We start from the raw sequence: 18,218 nt of genomic DNA, 5'->3' as shown, positions 1-18,218 counted from the left end.
TAATGTCAAGAATGGTTGCTTCCATTTGTGGAATCCAGAGCCCGACCAATCGGAAAGTCCCCTTGAAGGCAATGGATCATGAAAATATAACCAAGACCATTAAAGGAATAGATTGACGAGCCCCCTCCCTGCCCGTCAAAGTGATGGACACATTGAAAGTGACCTCTCCATCTCCATTTCACCAACAAAGGAAATTAATGAAGTATATTTACCTTCCTTGAACCTCTTTAGGTCAAGAATGGTTGCTTCCACGTGTGGAATCCAGAGCCCGAGCAATCGGAAAGTACCCTTGAAGGCAATGGATCATGAAAATATAACCAAGTCCATGAAAGGAATAGCTTTAAGAGCCCCCTCTACGCACATCAAAGTGATGGACACGTCCGCAGTGACTTCCATCTCCATTTCACCAACAAAGGAAATGAGGAAAGTATTTTTTTACCAACATTGAACATTACAAGGTCAAGAATGGTTGCTTCCACGTGTGGAATCCACAGCCCGAGCAATTGGAAAGTACCCTTGAAGGCAATGGATCATGAAAATATAACCAACACCATGAAAGGAATAGATTAACGAGCCCACTCCCCGCCCGTCAAAGTGATGGACACGTCCGCAGTGAGTTCCATCTCCAGTTCACCAAAAGGAAATGAGGAAAGTATTTTTTACTCACATTGAACATCACAAGGTCAAGAATGCTTGCTTCCACGTGTGGAATCCAGAGCCCCAGCAATCGGAAAGTACCCTTGAAGGCAATGGATCATGAAAATATTACCAAGACCATGAAAGGAATAGATTGACGAGCCCCCTCCCCGCCGGTCAAAGTGATGGACAGGTCCGCAGTGAGTTCCATCTCCATTTCACCAACAAAGGAAATGAATGAAGTATATTTTCCTTCCTCGAACCTCTGAAGGTCAAGAATGGTTGTTTCAACGTGTGGAATCCAGAGCCCGACCAATCGGAAAGTCCCCTTGAAGGCAATGGATCATGAAAATAAAACCAAGACCATGAAAGGAATAGATTGACGAGCCCCCTCCCCGCCCGTCAAAGTGATGGACACATCGAAAGTGACCTGTCCATCTCCATTTCACCAACAAAGGAAAGGAATGAAGTATATTTACCTTACTCGAACCTCTGAAGGTCAAGAATGGTTGCTTCCATGTGTGGAATCCAGAGCCCGACCAATCGGAAAGTACCCTTGAAGGCAATGGATCATGAAAATATAACCAAGACCATGAAAGGAATAGATTGACGAGCCTCCTCCCTGCCCCTCAAAGTGATGGACATATCGAAAGTGACCTTTCAATCTCCATTTCACCAACAAAGGAAATGAATGAAGTATATTTACCTTCCTTGAACTTCTTAAGGTCAAGAACGGTTGCTTCCATGTGTGGAATCCAGAGCCCGATCAATCGGAAAGTTCCCTTGAAGGCAATGGATCATGAAATTATAACCAATGCCATGAAAGGAATAGATTGATGAGCCCCCTCCCCGCCCGGCAAAGTGATGGACACATTGAAAGTGACCTTTCCATCTCCATTTCACCATCAACGGAAATGAATGAAGTATTTTTACCTACATTGAACCTCTAAATGTCAAGAATGGTTGCTTCCAGATGTGGAATCCAGAGCTCGAGCAATCGGAAAGTACCCTTGAAGGCAATGGATCACGAAAATGTAACCAAGACCATGAAAGGAATAGAATGACGAGCCCCCTCCCCGCCCGTCAAAGAGATGGACACATCGAAAGTGACTTCTCCATCTCCATTTCACCAACAAATGAAATTAATGAAGTATATTTACCTTCCTTGAACCTCTTAAGGTCAAGAATGGTTGCTTCCACGTGTGGAATCCAGAGCTCGAGCAATCGGAATGTACCCATGAAGGCAATGGATCACGAAAATGTAACCAAGACCATGAAAGGAATAGAATGACGAGCCCCTCCCCGCCCGTCAAAGTGATGGACACATCGAAAGTGACCTCTCCATCTCCATATCACCAACAAAGGAAATGAATGAAGTATTTTTACCTTCCTTGAACCTCGAAATGTCAAGAATGGTTGCTTCCATATGTGGAATCCAGAGCACGAGCAATTGGAAAGCACCTTTGAAGGCAATGGATCATGAAAATATAACGAAGCCCATGAAAGGAATAGATTGACGAGCCGCCTGACCTCCTGTCAAAGTGATGGACACTTCCGCAGTGAGTTCCATCTCCATTTCACCAACAAAGGAAATGAGTGAAGTATTTTTACCAACCTTAAATATCATACAGTCAAGAATGGTTGCATCCACGTGTGGAATCCAGAGACGGAGCAATAAGAAAGTACCCTTGAAGGCAATGGATCATGAAAATATAACCAAGACCATGAAAGGAATAGATTGACGAGCCCCCTCCCCACCCGTCAAAGTGATGGACACATCGAAAGTGACCTCTCCATCTCCATTTCACCAACAAAGGAAATTAATGAAGTATATTTACCTTCCTTGAACCTCTTAAGGTCAAGAATGGTTGCTTCCACGTGTGGAATCCAGAGCCCGAGCAATCGGAAAGTACCCTTGAAGGCAATGGATCATGAAAATATAACAAAGACCATGAAAGGAATAGCTTTACGAGCCCCCTCCACGCACATCAAAGTGATGGACATGTTCGCAGTGAGTTCCATCTCCATTTCACAAAAAGGAAATGAGGAAAGTATTTTTTACTAACATTGAACATCACAAGGTCAAGAATGGTTGCTTCCACGTGTGGAATCCAGAGCCCGAGCAATCGGAAAGTCCCCTTGAAGGCAAGGGATCATGAAAATAGAACCAAGACCATGAAAGGAATAGATTGACGAGCCCCCTCCCCGCACACCAAAGTGATGGACACGTCCGCAGTGAGTTCCATCTCCATTTCACAAAAAGGAAATGAGGAAAGTATTTTTTAATAACATTGAACATCACAAGGTCAAGAATGGTTGCTTCCACGTGTGGAATCCAGAGCCCGAGCAATCGGAAAGTCCCCTTGAAGGCAAGGGATCATGAAAATATAACCAAGCCCATGAAAGGAATAGATTGACGAGCCCCCTCCCCGTCCATCAAAGTGATGGACACGTCCGCAGTGAGTTCCATCTCCATTTCACAAAAAGGAAATGAGGAAAGTATTTTTTAATAACATTGAACATCACAAGGTCAAGAATGGTTGCTTCCACGTGTGGAATCCAGAGCCCGAGCAATCGGAAAGTTCCCTTGAAGGCAATGGATCATGAAAATATAACCAAGACCATTAAAGGAATAGATTGACGAGCCCCCTCCCTGCCCGTCAAAGTGATGGACACATTGAAAGTGACCTTCCCATCTCCATTTCACCAACAAAGGAAATGAATGAAGTATATTTACGTTCATTGAACTTCTTAAGGTCAAGAATGGTTGCTTCCACGTGTGGAATCCAGAGTCCGAGCAATCGCAAAGTACCCTTGAAGGCAATGGATCATGAAAATAAAACGAAGCCCCTGAAAGGAATAGATTGACGAGCCCCCTCCCCGTCCGTCAAAGTGATGGACACATCGAAAGTGACCTCTCCATCTCCATTTCACCAACAAAGGAAATAAATGAAGTATATTTACCTTCCATGAACCTCTTAATGTCAAGAATGTTTGCTTCCACGTGTGCAATCCAGAGCCCGAGCAATCGGAAAGTACCCTTGAAGGCAATGGATCATGAAAATATAACCAAGTCCATGAAAGGAATAGCTTTAAGAGCCCCCTCTACGCACATCAAAGTGATGGACACGTCCGCAGTGACTTCCATCTCCATTTCACCAACAAAGGAAATGAGGAAAGTATTTTTTTACCAACATTGAACATTACAAGGTCAAGAATGGTTGCTTCCACGTGTGGAATCCACAGCCCGAGCAATTGGAAAGTACCCTTGAAGGCAATGGATCATGAAAATATAACCAACACCATGAAAGGAATAGATTAACGAGCCCCCTCCCCGCCCGTCAAAGTGATGGACACGTCCGCAGTGAGTTCCATCTCCAGTTCACCAAAAGGAAATGAGGAAAGTATTTTTTACTAACATTGAACATCACAAGGTCAAGAATGCTTGCTTCCACGTGTGGAATCCAGAGCCCCAGCAATCGGAAAGTACCCTTGAAGGCAATGGATCATAAAAATATAACGAAGCCCATGAAAGGAATAGATTGACGAGCCCCCTCCCCGCTCGTCAAAGTGATGGACACTTCCGCAGTGAGTTCCATCTCCATTTCACCAACAAAGGAAATGAATGAAGTATATTTTCCTTCCTCGAACCTCTGAAGGTCAAGAATGGTTGCTTCCACGTGTGGAATCCAGAGCCCGACCATTCGGAAAGTCCCCTTGAAGGCAATGGATCATGAAAATATAACCAAGACCATTAAAGGAATGGATTGACGAGCCCCCTCCCTGCCCGTCAAAGTGATGGACACATTGAAAGTGACCTTTCCATCTCCATTTCACCAACAAAGGAAATGAATGAAGTATATTTACGTTCATTGAACTTCTTAAGGTCAAGAATGGTTGCTTCCACGTGTGGAATCCAGAGTCCGAGCAATCGCAAAGTACCCTTGAAGGCAATGGATCATGAAAATAAAACGAAGCCCCTGAAAGGAATAGATTGACGAGCCCCCTCCCCGTCCGTCAAAGTGATGGACACATCGAAAGTGACCTCTCCATCTCCATTTCACCAACAAAGGAAATAAATGAAGTATATTTACCTTCCATGAACCTCTTAATGTCAAGAATGTTTGCTTCCACGTGTGCAATCCAGAACCCGAGCAATCGGAAAGTACCCTTGAAGGCAATGGATCATGAAAATATAACGAAGGCGATGAAAGGAATAGATTGACGAGCCCCCTCCCCGTCCGTCAAAGTGATGGACACATCGAAAGTGACCTCTCCATCTCCATTTCACCAACAAAGGAAATTAATGAAGTATATTTACCTTCCTTGAACCTCTTAAGGTCAAGAATGGTTGCTTCCACGTGTGGAATCCAGAGCCCGAGCAATCGGAAAGTACCCTTGAAGGCAATGGATCATGAAAATATAACCAAGACCATGAAAGGAATAGCTTTAAGAGCCCCCTCCACGCACATCAAAGTGATGGACACGTCCGCTGTGAGTTCCATCTCCATTTCACCAACAAAGGAAATGAGGAAAGTATTTTTTTTACCAACATTGAACATTACAAGGTCAAGAATGGTTGCTTCCACGTGTGGAATCCACAGCCCGAGCAATTGGAAAGTACCCGTGAAGGCAATGGATCATGAAAATATAACCAAGACCATGAAAGGAATAGATTAATGAGCCCCCTCCCCACCCGTCAAAGTGATGGACACATCGAAAGTGACCTTTCCATCTCCATTTCACCAACAAAGGAAATGAATGAAGAATATTTACCTTCCTCGAACCTCTTTATGTCAAGAATCGTTGCTTCCACATGTGGAATCCAGAGCCCGAGCAATCGGAAAGTACACTTGAAGGCAATGGATCATAAAAATATAACCAAGACCATGAAAGGAATAGATTGACGAGCCCCCTCCCCGCTCGTCAAAGTGATGGACACATCGAAAGTGACCTTTCCATCTCCATTTCAACAACAAAGGAAAGGAATGAAGTATATTTACCTTACTCGAACCTCTTAATGTCAAGAATGTTTGCTTCCACGTGTGCAATCCAGAAAACGAGGAATCGGAAAGTACCCTTGAAGGCAATGGATCATGAAAATAAAACGAAGCCCCTGAAAGGAATAGATTGACGTGCCCCCTCCCCACCAGACAAAGTGATGGACACATCGAAAGTGACCTCTCCATCTCCATTTCACCGACAAAGGAAATGAATGAAGTATATTTACCTTCCTTGAACCTCTTAAGGTCAAGAACGATTGCTTCCACGTGTGTTATCCAGAGCCCGATCAATCGGAAAGTACCCTTGAAGGCAATGGATCATGAAATTATAACCAAGACCATGAAACGAATAGAATGACGAGCCCCCTCCCCGCCCGTCAAAGTGATGGACACATCGAAAGTGACCTCTCCATCTCCATTTCACCAACAAAGGAAATGTATGAAGTATATTTACCTTCCTTGAACCTCTTAATGTCAAGAATGGTTGCTTCCACGTGTGGAATCCAGAGTACGAGCAATCGCAAAGTACCCTTGAAGGCAATGGATCATGAAAATATAACGAAGCCCATGAAAGGAATAGATTGACGAGCCCCCTCCCCGCCCGTCAAAGTGATGGACACATCGAAAGTGACCTCTCCATCTCCATTTCACCAACAAAGGAAATGAATGAAGTATATTTACCTTCCTTGAACCTCTCTTAAGGTCAAGAACGGTTGCTTCCACGTGTGGAATCCAGAGCCCGATCAATCGGAAAGTACCCTTGAAGGCAATGGATCATGAAATTATAACCAAGACCATGAAAGGAATAGATTGATGAGCCCCCTCCCCGCCCGTCAAAGTGATGGACACATTGAAAGTGACCTCTCTATCTCCATTTCACCAACAACGGAAATGAATGAAGTATTTTTACCCACATTGAACCTCAAAATGTCAAGAATGGTTGCTTCCATATGTGGAATCCAGAGCTCGAGCAATCGGAAAGTACCCTTGAAGGCAATGGATCATGAAAATATAACCAAGCCCATGAAAGGAATAGATTGACGAGCCCCCTCCCCGTCCGTCAAAGTGATGGACACATCAAAAGTGACCTCTCCATCTCCATTTCACCAACAAAGGAAATAAATGAAGTATATTTACCTTCCTTGAACCTCTTAATGTCAAGAATGTTTGCTTCCACTTGTGGAATCCAGAGCCCGAGCAATCGGAAAGAACCCTTTAAGGAAATGGATCATGAAAATATCACGAAGCCCATGAAAGGAATAGATTGACGAGCCCCCTCCCCGCCGGTCAAAGTGATGGACAGGTCCGCAGTGAGTTCCATCTCCATTTCATCAACAAAGGAAATGAATGAAGTATATTGTCCTTCCTCGAACCTCTGAAGGTCAAGAATGGTTGTTTCAACGTGTGGAATCCAGAGCCCGACCAATCGGAAAGTCCCCTTGAAGGCAATGGATCATGAAAATAAAACCAAGACCATGAAAGGAATAGATTAACGAGCCCCCTCCCCGCCCGTCAAAGTGATGGACACATCGAAAGTGACCTTTCCATCTCCATTTCACCATCAACGGAAATGAATGAAGTATTTTTACCAACATTGAACCTCTAAATGTCAAGAATGGTTGCTTCCAGATGTGGAATCCAGAGCTCGAGCAATCGGAAAGTACCCTTGAAGGCAATGGATCACGAAAATGCAACCAAGACCATGAAAGGAATAGAATGACGAGACCCCTCCCCGCCCGTCAAAGTGATGGACACATCAAAAGTGACCTCTCCATCTCCATTTCACCAACAAAAGAAATTAATGAAGTATATTTACCTTCCTTGAACCTCTTAAGGTCAAGAATGGTTGCTTCCACGTGTGGAATCCAGAGCCCGAGCAATCGGAAAGTAACCTTGAAGGCAATGGATCATGAAAATATAACAAAGACCATGAAAGGAATTGCTTTACGAGCCCCCTCCATGCACATCAAAGTGATGGACATGTTCGCAATGAGTTCCATCTCCATTTCACAAAAAGGGAAATGAGGAAAGTATTTTTTACTAACATTGAACATCACAAGGTCAAGAATGGTTGCTTCCACGTGTGGAATCCAGAGCCCGAGCAATCGGAAAGTCCCCTTGAAGGCAAGGGATCATGAAAATATAACCAAGACTATGAAAGGAATAGATTGACGAGCCCCCTCCCCGCACATCAAAGTGATGGACACGTCCGCAGTGAGTTCCATCTCCATTTCACAAAAAGGAAATGAGGAAAGTATTTTTTCATAACATTGAACATCACAAGGTCAAGAATGGTTGCTTCCACGTGTGGAATCCAGAGCCCGAGCAATCGGAAAGTACACTTGAAGGCAATGGATCATGAAAATATAACCAAGACCATGAAAGGAATAGATTAACGAGCCCCCTCCCCGCCCGTCAAAGTGATGGACACATCGAAAGTGACCTTTCCATCTCCATTTCACCAACAAAGGAAATGAATGAAGTATATTTACCTTCCTTGAACCTCTTTATGTCAAGAATCGTTGCTTCCATATGTGGAATCCAGAGCCCGAGTAATCGGAAAGCAACTTTTAAGGCAATGGATCATGAAAATATAATGAAGCCCATGAAAGGAATAGATTGACGAGCCCCCTCCCCACCCGACAAAGAGATGGACACTTCCGCAGTGAGTTCCATCTCCATTTCACCAACAAAGGAAATGAATGAAGTATATTTTCCTTCCTCGAACCTCTGAAGGTCAAGAATGGTTGCTTCCACGTGTGGAATCCAGAGCCCGACCATTCGGAAAGTCCCCTTGAAGGCAATGGATCATGAAAATATAACCAAGACCATTAAAGGAATAGATTGACGAGCCCCCTCCCTGCCCGTCAAAGTGATGGACACATTGAAAGTGACCTTTCCATCTCCATTTCACCAACAAAGGAAATGAATGAAGTATATTTACGTTCATTGAACTTCTTAAGGTCAAGAATGGTTGCTTCCACGTGTGCAATCCAGAAAACGAGGAATCGGAAAGTACCCTTGAAGGCAATGGATCATGAAAATAAAACGAAGCCCCTGAAAGGAATAGATTGACGTGCCCCCTCCCCACCAGACAAAGTGATGGACACATCGAAAGTGACCTCTCCATCTCCATTTCACCGACAAAGGAAATGAATGAAGTATATTTACCTTCCTTGAACCTCTTAAGGTCAAGAACGATTGCTTCCACGTGTGTTATCCAGAGCCCGATCAATCGGAAAGTACCCTTGAAGGCAATGGATCATGAAATTATAACCAACACCATGAAAGGAATAGATTAACGAGCCCCCTCCCCGTCCGTCAAAGTGATGGACACATCGAAAGTGACCTCTCCATCTCCATTTCACCAACAAAGGAAATAAATGAAGTATATTTACCTTCCTTGAACCTCTTAAGGTCAAGAATGGTTGCTTCCACGTGTGGAATCCAGAGCCCGAGCAATCGGAAAGTACCCTTGAAGGCAATGGATCATGAAAATATAACGAAGCCCATGAAAGGAATAGATTGACGAGCCCCCTCCCCGCCCGTCAAAGTGATGGACACATCGAAAGTGACCTCTCCATCTCCATTTCACCAACAAAGGAAATGAATGAAGTATATTTACCTTCCTTGAACCTCTCTTAAGGTCAAGAACGGTTGCTTCCACGTGTGGAATCCAGAGCCCGATCAATCGGAAAGTACCCTTGAAGGCAATGGATCATGAAATTATAACCAAGACCATGAAAGGAATAGATTGATGAGCCCCCTCCCCGCCCGTCAAAGTGATGGACACATTGAAAGTGACCTCTCTATCTCCATTTCACCAACAACGGAAATGAATGAAGTATTTTTACCCACATTGAACCTCAAAATGTCAAGAATGGTTGCTTCCATATGTGGAATCCAGAGCTCGAGCAATCGGAAAGTACCCTTGAAGGCAATGGATCATGAAAATATAACCAAGCCCATGAAAGGAATAGATTGAAGAGCCCCCTCCCCGTCCGTCAAAGTGATGGACACATCAAAAGTGACCTCTCCATCTCCATTTCACCAACAAAGGAAATAAATGAAGTATATTTACCTTCCTTGAACTTCTTAATGTCAAGAATGTTTGCTTCCACTTGTGGAATCCAGAGCCCGAGCAATCGGAAAGAACCCTTTAAGGAAATGGATCATGAAAATATCACGAAGCCCATGAAAGGAATAGATTGACGAGCCCCCTCCCCGCCGGTCAAAGTGATGGACAGGTCCGCAGTGAGTTCCATCTCCATTTCATCAACAAAGGAAATGAATGAAGTATATTGTCCTTCCTCGAACCTCTGAAGGTCAAGAATGGTTGTTTCAACGTGTGGAATCCAGAGCCCGACCAATCGGAAAGTCCCCTTGAAGGCAATGGATCATGAAAATAAAACCAAGACCATGAAAGGAATAGATTAACGAGCCCCCTCCCCGCCCGTCAAAGTGATGGACACATCGAAAGTGACCTTTCCATCTCCATTTCACCATCAACGGAAATGAATGAAGTATTTTTACCAACATTGAACCTCTAAATGTCAAGAATGGTTGCTTCCATATGTGGAATCCAGAGCTCGAGCAATCGGAAAGTACCCTTGAGGGCAATGGATCACGAAAATGTAACCAAGACCATGAAAGGAATAGAATGACGAGCCCCCTCCCCGCCCGTCAAAGTGATGGACACATCGAAAGTGACCTCTCCATCTCCATTTCACCAACAAAAGAAATTAATGAAGTATATTTACCTTCCTTGAACCTCTTAAGGTCAAGAATGGTTGCTTCCACGTGTGGAATCCAGAGCCCGAGCAATCGGAAAGTAACCTTGAAGGCAATGGATCATGAAAATATAACAAAGACCATGAAAGGAATTGCTTTACGAGCCCCCTCCACGCACATCAAAGTGATGGACATGTTCGCAGTGAGTTCCATCTCCATTTCACAAAAAGGAAATGAGGAAAGTATTTTTTACTAACATTGAACATCACAAGGTCAAGAATGGTTGCTTCCACGTGTGGAATCCAGAGCCCGAGCAATCGGAAAGTCCCCTTGAAGGCAAGGGATCATGAAAATATAACCAAGACTATGAAAGGAATCGATTGACGAGCCCCCTCCCCGCACATCAAAGTGATGGACACGTCCGCAGTGAGTTCCATCTCCATTTCACAAAAAGGAAATGAGGAAAGTATTTTTTCATAACATTGAACATCACAAGGTCAAGAATGGTTGCTTCCACGTGTGGAATCCAGAGCCCGAGCAATCGGAAAGTCCCCTTGAAGGCAAGGGATCATGAAAATATAACCAAGACCATGAAAGGAATAGATTAACGAGCCCCCTCCCCGCCCGTCAAAGTGATGGACACATCGAAAGTGACCTTTCCATCTCCATTTCACCAACAAAGGAAATGAATGAAGTATATTTACCTTCCTTGAACCTCTTTATGTCAAGAATCGTTGCTTCCATATGTGGAATCCAGAGCCCGAGTAATCGGAAAGCACCTTTTAAGGCAATGGATCATGAAAATATAATGAAGCCCATGAAAGGAATAGATTGACGAGCCCCCTCCCCACCCGACAAAGAGATGGACACTTCCGCAGTGAGTTCCATCTCCATTTCACCAACAAAGGAAATGAATGAAGTATATTTTCCTTCCTCGAACCTCTGAAGGTCAAGAATGGTTGCTTCCACGTGTGGAATCCAGAGCCCGACCAATCGGAAAGTCCCCTTGAAGGCAATGGATCATGAAAATATAAACAAGACCATTAAAGGAATGGATTGACGAGCCCCCTCCCCGTCCGTCAAAGTGATGGACACATCGAAAGTGACCTCTCCATCTCCATTTCACCAACAAAGGAAATAAATGAAGTATATTTACCTTCCTTGAACCTCTTAATGTCAAGAATGTTTGCTTCCACGTGTGCAATCCAGAACCCGAGCAATCGGAAAGTACCCTTGAAGGCAATGGATCATGAAAATATAACGAAGGCGATGAAAGGAATAGATTGACGAGCCCCCTCCCCGCCGGTCAAAGTGATGGACACATTGAAAGTGACCTCTCCATCTCCATTTCACCAACAAAGGAAATTAATGAAGTATATTTACCTTCCTTGAACCTCTTAAGGTCAAGAATGGTTGCTTCCACGTGTGGAATCCAGAGCCCGAGCAATCGGAAAGTACACTTGAAGGCAATGGATCATGAAAATATAACCAAGACCATGAAAGGAATAGCTTTAAGAGCCCCCTCCACGCACATCAAAGTGATGGACACGTCCGCAGTGAGTTCCATCTCCATTTCACCAACAAAGGAAATGAGGAAAGTATTTTTTTACCAACATTGAACATTACAAGGTCAAGAATGGTTGCTTCCACGTGTGGAATCCACAGCCCGAGCAATTGGAAAGTACCCTTGAAGGCAATGGATCATGAAAATATAACCAAGACCATGAAAGGAAATAATTTAGCGAGCCCCCTCCCCACCCGTCAAAGTGATGGACACATCGAAAGTGACCTTTCCATCTCCATTTCACCAACAAAGGAAATGAATGAAGAATATTTACCTTCCTTGAACCTCTTTATGTCAAGAATGCTTGCTTCCACGTGTGGAATCCAGAGCCCCAGCAATCGGAAAGTACCCTTGAAGGCAATGGATCATAAAAATATAACCAAGACCATGAAAGGAATAGATTGACGAGCCCCCTCCCCGCTCGTCAAAGTGATGGACACATCGAAAGTGACCTTTCCATCTCCATTTCAACAACAAAGGAAAGGAATGAAGTATATTTACCTTACTCGAACCTCTTAATGTCAAGAATGTTTGCTTCCACGTGTGCAATCCAGAAAACGAGGAATCGGAAAGTACCCTTGAAGGCAATGGATCATGAAAATAAAACGAAGCCCCTGAAAGGAATAGATTGACGTGCCCCCTCCCCGCACGTCAAAGTGATGGACACATCGAAAGTGACCTCTCCATCTCCATTTCACCAACAAAGGAAATGAATGAAGTATATTTACCTTCCTTGAACCTCTCAAGGTCAAGAACGATTGCTTCCACGTGTGGAATCCAGAGCCCGATCAATCAGAAAGTACCCTTGAAGGCAATGGATCATGAAATTATAACCAAGACTATGAAACGAATAGAATGATGAGCCCCCTCCCCGCCCGTGAAAGTGATGGACACATCGAAAGTGACCTCTCCATCTCCATTTCACCAACAAAGGAAATGAATGAAGTATATTTACCTTCCTTGAACCTCTTAATGTCAAGAATGGTTGCTTCCACGTGTGGAATCCAGAGTACGAGCAATCGCAAAGTACCCTTGAAGGCAATGGATCATGAAAATATAACGAAGCCCATGAAAGGAATAGATTGACGAGCCCCCTCCCCGCCCGTCAAAGTGATGGACACATCGAAAGTGACCTCTCCATCTCCATTTCACCAACAAAGGAAATGAATGAAGTATATTTACCTTCCTTGAACCTCTCTTAAGGTCAAGAATGGTTGCTTCCACGTGTGGAATCCAGAGCCCGATCAATCGGAAAGTACCCTTGAAGGCAATGGATCATGAAATTATAACCAAGACCATGAAAGGAATAGATTGATGAGCCCCCTCCCCGCCCGTCAAAGTGATGGACACATTGAAAGTGACCTCTCTATCTCCATTTCACCAACAACGGAAATGAATGAAGTATTTTTACCCACATTGAACCTCTAAATGTCAAGAATGGTTGCTTCCATATGTGGAATCCAGAGCTCGAGCAATCGGAAAGTACCCTTGAAGGCAATGGATCACGAAAATGTAACCAAGACAATGAAAGGAATAGAATGACGAGCCCCCTCCCCGCACGTCAAAGTGATGGACACATCGAAAGTGACCTTTCCATCTCCATTTCACCAACAAAGGAAATGAATGAAGTATATTTACCTTCCTTGAACCTATTAATGTCAAAAATCGTTGCATCTATATGTGGAATCTAGAGCCCGAGCAATCCGAAAGTACATTTGAAGGCAATGGATCAGGAAAATATAACGAAGCCCATGAAAGGAATAGATTGACGAGCCCGCTCCCCGCCCGTCAAAGTGATGGACACGTCCGCAGTGAGTTCCATCTCCATTTCACCAATAAATGAAATGAGGAAAGTCTTTTTTACCAACATTGAACATTACAAGGTCAAGAATGGTTGCTTCCACGTGTGGAATCCACAGCCCGAGCAATCGCAAAGTACACTTGAAGGCAATGGATCCTGAAAATACAACCAAGACCATGAAAGGAATAGATTGACGAGCCCCCTCCCCGTCCGTCAAAGTGATGGACACATCGAAAGTGACCTCTCCATCTCCATTTCACCAACAAAGGAAATAAATGAAGTATATTTTCCTTCCTTGAACCTCTTAATGTCAAGAATGTTTGCTTCCACGTGTGGAATCCAGAGCCCGAGCAATCGGAAAGAACCCTTTAAGGAAATGGATCATGAAAATATTACGAAGCCCATGAAAGGAATAGATTGACGAGCCCCCTCCCCGCCGGTCAAAGTGATGGACAGGTCCGCAGTGAGTTCCATCTCCATTTCACCAACAAAGGAAATGAATGAAGTATATTTTCCTTCCTCGAACCTCTGAAGGTCAAGAATGGTTGTTTCAACGTGTGGAATCCAGAGCCCGACCAATCGGAAAGTCCCCTTGAAGGCAATGGATCATGAAAATAAAACCAAGACCATGAAAGGAATAGATTGACGAGCCCCCTCCCCGCCCGTCAAAGTGATGGACACATCGAAAGTGACCTGTCCATCTCCATTTCACCAACAAAGGAAAGGAATGAAGTATATTTACCTTACTCGAACCTCTGAAGGTCAAGAATGGTTGCTTCCATGTGTGGAATCCAGAGCCCGACCAATCGGAAAGTACCCTTGAAGGCAATGGATCATGAAAATATAACCAAGACCATGAAAGGAATAGATTGACGAGCCCCCTCCCTACCCCTCAAAGTGATGGACATATCGAAAGTGACCTTTCAATCTCCATTTCACCAACAAAGGAAATGAATGAAGTATATTTACCTTCCTTGAACTTCTTAAGGTCAAGAACGGTTGCTTCCACGTGTGGAATCCAGAGCCCGATCAATCGGAAAGTTCCCTTGAAGGCAATGGATCATGAAATTATAACCAATGCCATGAAAGGAATAGATTGATGAGCCCCCTCCCCGCCCGGCAAAGTGATGGACACATTGAAAGTGACCTTTCCATATCCATTTCACCATCAACGGAAATGAATGAAGTATTTTTACCTACATTGAACCTCTAAATGTCAAGAATGGTTGCTTCCAGATGTGGAATCCAGAGCTCGAGCAATCGGAAAGTACCCTTGAAGGCAATGGATCACGAAAATGTAACCAAGACCATGAAAGGAATAGAATGACGAGCCCCCTCCCCGCCCGTCAAAGAGATGGACACATCGAAAGTGACTTCTCCATCTCCATTTCACCAACAAATGAAATTAATGAAGTATATTTACCTTCCTTGAACCTCTTAAGGTCAAGAATGGTTGCTTCCACGTGTGGAATCCAGAGCTCGAGCAATCGGAATGTACCCATGAAGGCAATGGATCACGAAAATGTAACCAAGACCATGAAAGGAATAGAATGACGAGCCCCCTTCCCGCCCGTCAAAGTGATGGACACATCGAAAGTGACCTCTCCATCTCCATATCACCAACAAAGGAAATGAATGAAGTATTTTTACCTTCCTTGAACCTCGAAATGTCAAGAATGGTTGCTTCCATATGTGGAATCCAGAGCACGAGCAATCGGAAAGCACCTTTGAAGGCAATGGAGCATGAAAATATAACGAAGCCCATGAAAGGAATAGATTGACGAGCCGCCTGACCTCCTGTCAAAGTGATGGACACTTCCGCAGTGAGTTCCATCTCCATTTCACCAACAAAGGAAATGAGTGAAGTATTTTTACCAACCTTAAATATCATACAGTCAAGAATGGTTGCATCCACGTGTGGAATCCAGAGACGGAGCAATAAGAAAGTACCCTTGAAGGCAATGGATCATGAAAATATAACCAAGACCATGAAAGGAATAGATTGACGAGCCCCCTCCCCACCCGTCAAAGTGATGGACACATCGAAAGTGACCTCTCCATCTCCATTTCACCAACAAAGGAAATTAATGAAGTATATTTACCTTCCTTGAACCTCTTAAGGTCAAGAATGGTTGCTTCCACGTGTGGAATCCAGAGCCCGAGCAATCGGAAAGTACCCTTGAAGGCAATGGATCATGAAAATATAACAAAGACCATGAAAGGAATAGCTTTACGAGCCCCCTCCACGCACATCAAAGTGATGGACATGTTCGCAGTGAGTTCCATCTCAATTTCACCAACAAAGGAAATGAGGAAAGTATTTTTTACCAACATTGAACATTACAAGGTCAAGAATGGTTGCTTCCACGTGTGGAATCCAGAGCGCGAGCAATCGGAAAGTCCCCTTGAAGGCAAGGGATCATGAAAATATAACCAAGACCATGAAAGGAATAGATTGACGAGCCCCCTCCCCGCACATCAAAGTGATGGACACGTCCGCAGTGAGTTCCATCTCCATTTCACAAAAAGGAAATGAGGAAAGTATTTTTTAATAACATTGAACATCACAAGGTCAAGAATGGTTGCTTCCACATGTGGAATCCAGAGCCCGAGCAATCGGAAAGTCCCCTTGAAGGCAAGGGATCATGAAAATATAACCAAGCCCATGAAAGGAATAGATTGACGAGCCCCCTCCCCGTCCATCAAAGTGATGGACACGTCCGCAGTGAGTTCCATCTCAATTTCACCAACAAAGGAAATGAGGAAAGTATTTTTTACCAACATTGAACATTACAAGGTCAAGAATGGTTGCTTCCACGTGTGGAATCCACAGCCCGAGCAATTGGAATGTACCCTTGAAGGCAATGGATCATGAAAATATAACCAAGACCATGAAACGAATAGAATGACGAGCCCCCTCCCCGCCCGTCAAAGTGATGGACACATCGAAAGTGACCTTTCCATCTCCATTTCACCAACAAAGGAAATGAATGAAGTATTTTTCCCTCCCTTGAACCTTTTAATGTCAAGAATGGTTGCTTCCATTTGTGGAATCCAGAGCCCGAGCAATCGGAAAGCACCTTTTAAGGCAATGGATCATGAAAATATAACCAAGACCATGAAAGGAAGAGATTAACGAGCCCCCTCCCCGCCCGTCAAAGTGATGGACACATCGAAAGTGACCTCTCCATCTCCATTTCACCAATAAAGGAAATGAATGAAGTATATTTACCTTCCTTGAACCTCTCTTAAGGTCAAGAATGGTTGCTTCCACATGTGGAATCCAGAGCCCGATCAATCAGAAAGTACCCTTGAAGGCAATGGATCATGAAATTATAACCAAGACCATGAAAGGAATAGATTGATGAGCCCCCTCCCCGCCCGTCAAAGTGATGGACACATTGAAAGTGACCTCTCTATCTCCATTTCACCAACAACGGAAATGAATGAAGTATTTTTACCCACATTGAACCTCTAAATGTCAAGAATGGTTGCTTCCATATGTGGAATCCAGAGCTCGAGCAATCGGAAAGTACCCTTGAAGGCAATGGATCACGAAAATGTAACCAAGACAATGAAAGGAATAGAATGACGAGTCCCCTCCCCGCACGTCAAAGTGATGGACACATCGAAAGTGACCTTTCCATCTCCATTTCACCAACAAAGGAAATGAATGAAGTATATTTACCTTCCTTGAACCTATTAATGTCAAGAATCGTTGCTTCTATATGTGGAATCTCGAGCCCGAGCAATCCGAAAGTACATTTGAAGGCAATGGATCAGGAAAATATAACGAAGCCCATGAAAGGAATAGATTGACGAGCCCCCTCCCCGCCCGTCAAAGTGATGGACACGTCCGCAGTGAGTTCCATCTCCATTTCACCAATAAATGAAATGAGGAAAGTCTTTTTTTACCAACATTGAACATTACAAGGTCAAGAATGGTTGCTTCCACGTGTGGAATCCAGAGCCCGAGCAATCGCAAAGTACACTTGAAGGCAATGGATCCTGAAAATATAACCAAGACCATGAAAGGAATAGATTGACGAGCCCCCTCCCCGTCCGTCAAAGTGATGGACACATCGAAAGTGACCTCTCCATCTCCATTTCACCAACAAAGGAAATAAATGAAGTATATTTACCTTCCTTGAACCTCTTAATGTCAAGAATGTTTGCTTCCACGTGTGGAATCCAGAGCCCGAGCAATCGGAAAGAACCCTTTAAGGAAATGGATCATGAAAATATAACGAAGCCCATGAAAGGAATAGATTGACGAGCCCCCTCCCCGCCGGTCAAAGTGATGGACAGGTCCGCAGTGAGTTCCATCTCCATTTCACCAACAAAGGAAATGAATGAAGTATATTTTCCTTCCTCGAACCTCTGAAGGTCAAGAATGGTTGTTTCAACGTGTGGAATCCAGAGCCCGACCAATCGGAAAGTCCCCTTGAAGGCAATGGATCATGAAAATAAAACCAAGACCATG

Source organism: Eptatretus burgeri, chromosome 2, assembly GCF_056783735.1.
Source record: "Eptatretus burgeri isolate ZD-2024b chromosome 2, Ebu_testis_v1, whole genome shotgun sequence".
Lineage (NCBI taxonomy): Eukaryota > Metazoa > Chordata > Myxini > Myxiniformes > Myxinidae > Eptatretus > Eptatretus burgeri.
The sequence above is the reverse complement of the archived record's forward strand: the minus strand, read 5'-3'. Positions refer to the sequence as shown.